The following is a 6,000-nucleotide window of genomic DNA, read 5'->3' as shown; positions in this document are numbered from 1 at the left end:
CTTTGAAGAGGCTGTTGTATTACTGTCACCAAAACAATGTAGCTAGGCTAGAAATGTTACAGGTATGTAAGAGACAGAGCTGCCTGGGGAAAGTTACTTGAAGTTTTGTAGGTTTTTACTTAATTGCAAAATTACTTCCATGTAGGAAGTTTCCTATTATGATATAGTCTGTTAAAAACAGCATTATAAAGCACTCAGTCATATGGTGTTTTTAAAAATTGCTTAGTGATTTCAAGCAGATACGCTTCTATAAAACTCCACAGTAAAAATATCTGAATTTATAGAAATATTGACTATATTAAAGGTGTAAATATAAAAATTAACTGTGATACACTGGGTTCAGTTTTGTCTTACTGTAAAGGTTGCAAGAAAGGACATAATGAATTTAAGGTGTTAGTTGTTTGTTGAAGCTATGCAACAGTTCTTTTTATTCAGTCTAACAGATAACCAGAATCTTGGCTCCTATCACTGCAGAGTTCTGGTGTCTGATGCTCAGGGTTTACTGCAGTGATCACTGAATGAAGCAAAGCAGCAGGCTAAGTGTTCAAACACCATGGATCAGTTGAAAGCTGGGAATAAGGAATATCAAATAAACAGTATGCAGATGACCTATCAGAGTAGGATGTGACCTTGTAATTTGCTTTTCTGCTTTAACTGTTATCATTCTTTAAGGTTCAAACAGTGTACTCCCCTGTGCATTGCCATGGTTGGATTAGTGCTGCCTGTGTGGAGTAATAAACATACTGTAAATTATTCTTCCCCTCTCTGTGTAAAGGGTAAAGCAGCACCAGCTGATGTTCAGCTTTTTCCTTCATGTTTTGGCACACATGAATCTAATGCTTGCCTCTCTTTGACAGTCATTAGTGGGAGTCTGTTGCAAGTAAGCCCGGTTGTAATTACAATAGTATAACCTCAGTGTATGTTGCTGCAGTAGTGTTACCTTTCCTGCTCTGTTGGCAGAATAATGCTTTGTGGGCATATTTTTCTTTCTGGGTGTTCCTGGGAATACTGAGTATGGTCATATATGTATATTACATATATGTCATATATGTAATATGGTAAGTGTGGTAAGTAATATGTAGTATGGTAGATGAGTCTATGCCTTTAATTGTAGAAGGCTTCAAGTGTTATTCCAGTCCATGCATAGTTGCATTACTGACATGCAGCTCTCCAGTGAAAAAAATCCCAGACTTAGATGTTTTTTCATTAGACAATTAATAAAGTACTCAAGAGGATTGAATTTGACCTTTCCCCTTGCAACAGATCTAGACTTTAATTTACTCCTTGCAACTAATGATGTCTTGATCAGATTGAATTTACTTCAAATTTGGTGGTAATTGTTTCAGAGGGAGGCATAATCCCTCAGAGATCATTGAGAATCCTTCAAGAAGACAGAAAAACAGCAGGACCTCTCTAATTTCTATTCAATAATTAAGCAGCATATTTACCAGTATTGTTTTAATCCAGAATATGTTTTAGTGATTTTCTAAACAGCATAACATAGCTCCATAATTTTACCTTATTGTTAAAATTTTCTTTTCTAGTGTAGTGAGAAGTGAGTGTCTTTGTGGCAGGGTGAGGAAGGGAGAAATTAGAAAATTGTTTAAAGCTAGTGGCTTTCATTATAACTATAGCATAAGCACTTAAGCAGGGACTTTAATCACTCAAAGAAAAAAAGCTTCAAAGGACAGCTACTTATTTGTTGTGCTCAGCCCTCCACTGTCCTGGTGCATTAGAGTAGTTCATTCTTTCTCCAGTGAAAACTGATCCTCCCACCTGGTGCTATAATCCAATTGCATCAGGACAATGTACTCAGAGCCCTACATGAGTAGTGGCTCATAGCTGATGACCACAGGATACAGAGACCCAATACATTATTTCATTCAGAAACTTTTAAGGCTGTAACACTTACCCTTATTAAGGAAATAAGAGAGCAAATATTAAAGTTTTTGTGCAAGATAAGTGAAAAAAGGCATATTGTTCTGTACATTGAGCTGTAGTCACAGGTTACAAGATATCTCAGTCAATATATTCAACATTTACCCCTTTCTTCTCCCAGATTAGCCTTTAAGAAAAAAACAGGAATAAGTCCTCTAAGTTTCTTTTCTGCTCTGTCAGCCAAGAAAAGCTGCATATTATGTTTCCCATTAGTACTTTTACAGGAAGTGTTACTTTATATTGAATTCTAAATTCCACTTGGACTAGAGGAAGTTTTACTAGTAACTTTCCTTTATACTTTTAAGACACAGTTCCTTTTACCCCTGGTAATCTACTGCTTCTCTTTGCAATTCTTGGATGTAATTCCTTTTGTACCTGAATCCTCGTGCTTTTATGCTCTCAGACAGCAAAGGCTGAAAAACCTTCAAGCTTTTTGCTTAGATTGGACTTGTTTCTTCAAGACTGCAGATCACAGATCTTAGTCCTTTCCAAATGCATCTTTTTTTAATCTTTCCTTTTTAAATCTATTCTGGAAGATTTAGAATTGTCCAGTCTTTTGTGTGTTTTGCTTTTCTCATTAGAATCTTTTAGTAGAAGCTGCTCTTGCTACACAACTTCATACCTAAGCTACAGCAGAAGTAAAATACTGACTTCCCACAGAAGTAGTTTTATAGTTCATGAAATTACTTGAAAGTAACAGAAAACCAGAAATGATGTCTTGATGCCTGCCCACCCATTAAACCCCTCTTCTCAAGCTTCTATGTGGAATGCATTAGTACAAAATTAGTATAAAAAGCCTAATTAAGGCCAGATGACAGTCAAGCTCAACTCACATATATTTGGTTTTTAAACATCATGGGATCTTCCTCTCAGGCAGCATGAAATCCACTTGAAAGTATTCAGATCACTGCATCTCACTTAGGTGACAAAGAAAAAGAACCAGAATAAAAAAGAACCAGAATTCTGCCTGCATTGCAGGTGGCTCAAACCACACTGTTTCCTCCTGCCTTCTGTTCCTTGCAGTAGCCACAAAATGATCTTCCACCATCCAGCCATTAATGTATAAACTCAAAGCACTAAAAGTGCACCTTTGTACTCTAATTTTTTACCCTTCTGCTGGCCTTTTCTCTTGATGAGAAGGAATTCCAGGAGGAATACACACCTATTGACACTGTACAGTATCCATACATGACAAAGGCTCATGTTTTCTGTGGATGAGACAGGACCAGGATTTTCTCCTAGACTGTTCTTTCTTACCATGTTTTACACCATGAAAATATCTTTCCTCCTGCTTCTTGCTCTTACAGTTTTGTTCCAGGTATTATGCCTTTGAAAGTTTCAGCTTTTTTTGGTGAACTTTCAGTACCAGAAGTGGTTCCAGAGGTTAGCACTGGGTAAGTTTTCCATGAGAAGAAAAAAATTGAGCTCAGCTGATGTTCTTAAGGACCTGTTTATGTTATGCAGATTAGCCAGAACAGTAATGGGAATTTTGCAATCATCCTCTAGCCAAAAATTCAAATTGCTGAATTTGAATTTATAAAGGAAACATCTTTCTTTTCCTGTCTGTCTTGGACAGTTTAATACTCAGTCAGTGTTCCTTCTAACTCTGTTGTCCAATTGATTACAATACCTGTTCAAAATTCATGAAAAATTGACCCTACATTATATGTAAGTGGTAATGGACTGTGAAGGACAATGGTAAAGAAAACCTTCACTGTGAATGAAGCATTTAAGAGCTTTGTTTTGTGTTTATTTTTTTTTCAAGACTCCACAGAAACAGCATGAGCTGAATCCCACAATACACAGCAAGGAGATGGTGCTATGCTGAACTGTACTTTCCAATCTTGTTAACAGTGAGAGCCCTGCTTTAGTACATCAGTCAAATCACAAGCAGTGGTGACACTAGACATCTCCAAAACCATAGTTAAAATTCTATCACAGCCTAAAATAATGCTAACCTCTACCAACAGAGAAATAAAGTGTCACACCAAGAGAGGCCAATACTTCTGTACAGTAAATGTTGAACGATACACTTGAATGCCCATTCCCACAACATATATTTTTTTCCTGGGTGAATTAGATCTGGCATTCAGTATTCAAAAACTATACTTTAGGACGTTCCTAAATGCCCTAAGAATTAAGTTCTTTTCATATTGTTACAGATGCATGATTGCACAGAAGAAGAAATCAGTTTCAGTAAGTCCCAAGTGTTCTCTTTCCCACTCTCCCACATCTGGCCATTTGTTTTTGCCTCTCCACCACCCCCTGCATTTTTGCAGGCTTTTAAAACCAGATCAAATCCTCAAACTGAGAGGTATTATATACCACTACTGGGGATTGAGTAGTCAAGAACAATTATAGCTGGAGTATTGCTGCCAAGTGCTTTGTATCATTAAACTGTAGTCTTGGGAAAACATTTTGAGAGCCATTGTACCCCCTCAAGAAAGTAAGCATAGTTAAGTGAAACTAAATTCAACAAATAGTTTAGAAGAGAGAGAGTAAGAAAATTTACTTAGCTGCTTGTAGGAGAATGGTTTATCCAGATTTATTTGGATAAATAGGATGAGTTTTGGATATTTGGATAAATTTGGATAAATATTTTGGTTTTGTTTGCACAGTTAAAGATGGAAAGAACAGAACAGTGCTCTTATATTTGTACTGCTGATTATAAAAAGGCAAGCGTTGAACACTAAAAATATCTAACATCTTTAATCAGGATAATTGAGGGTGAAGATGGTCTTCTATCAAATAAATACTTCAGATCTGCTATTTTTTTGGTAATTTGCTGACAACTTTCAAGGTGAGGAATAACATACCTACATAAATTAGATGTCTTTATGTGGTGCATTTTCTTCTGTTCTCCTAGATGCCCTCTTCACCTTCTAAACTGCCTTTATCTTTTCTGCTTTCTTCTTCTTCATGAAGTTTGAATGCTTGCATGCTTAAATATAGAGCCTTCTTGGTATCAAGCACACTATTCTATGTATTGTTTCCTTCCTAAAGGGTCACTCCAAGGCTGCACTGCAATTTAATACTCGCATGAGAATTCAGCTTGAGTTCAGGAGTTTGTATATGGACCACATCCAGTGTCAATTGAGTTTTACCCGGCAGTTGTTTTTCAGATCTGCATTAAGTTATTCACACCAAATGCTTTTAAGTCCTTTTCCATTGTACTGAATTTAAAATAGTTAAAAGAATGCAAGATGAAAGCAGGGGAATTGTTTGTACTATTTGGAGGCTTTTTTGTTACCTAGATGAGTCAGACAATGTATTTACTTTTTTACCCAATGTAAAAGATGCACAATACTTTAGTCCAAGGACAAGGTTCAGAAAGGATTGAAAATCTCTACCCATCCAATCTTTTACTCCTGATAGTGGAAGATAAGCAGCAGATTACTACTGACTTTATTATTACTTAGTTTGTGAACAGAAAGCACAGACTATTATAGCACAATCATTCCTCAAAATGAAAAAATATGTCTATATTATATCCAACCTACTTCAGCTAAATATTAACATAGGAAGGAGCCCACCCTACTTAGATATGGAATGAAGAAAATTCCAATCAGGTGTTTTGTGAACAGATAATATTTGGGCTAATTTAGCTACTGATTTCTGTAATAGGGAAAAAGCTATGAAAATTGGCTAGAATATTAGAAAACTAATTTGACTTCCTAAAAGCGAGAATTTAACTGGGAATTCCAATTCTAAATTTTATATCTACCCAGTCAAGAAACACAAAAACCTACCACATTTGTGTGCCATTAAGAATTACTTGTAAATCAACATATAATCAACCAACCGCTAAGCAGCAAATATTCAGTGAGCAACAAGAAAATAAAATTCGAAATACTGAAATAGATTGTGAATTTCAGCTTATAACCAAAAAATCTGAATATTTAAAGACATTCAACTAACATACAAAGCATTCTTTTCTAGTTAGAATAAAAGAATGTGAAGGTGCTGAATTCAGTTCCCAAGATGTGGAAAATGAATCATATTATGTGAGAGTCCAGGAGAGTACAGTTCACAAAAAAATTGCTGCAAACTCTGCCCGTTGCA

This window comes from Molothrus ater, chromosome 4 (assembly GCF_012460135.2).
Source record: "Molothrus ater isolate BHLD 08-10-18 breed brown headed cowbird chromosome 4, BPBGC_Mater_1.1, whole genome shotgun sequence".
NCBI lineage: Eukaryota > Metazoa > Chordata > Aves > Passeriformes > Icteridae > Molothrus > Molothrus ater.
The sequence above is the reverse complement of the archived record's forward strand: the minus strand, read 5'-3'. Positions refer to the sequence as shown.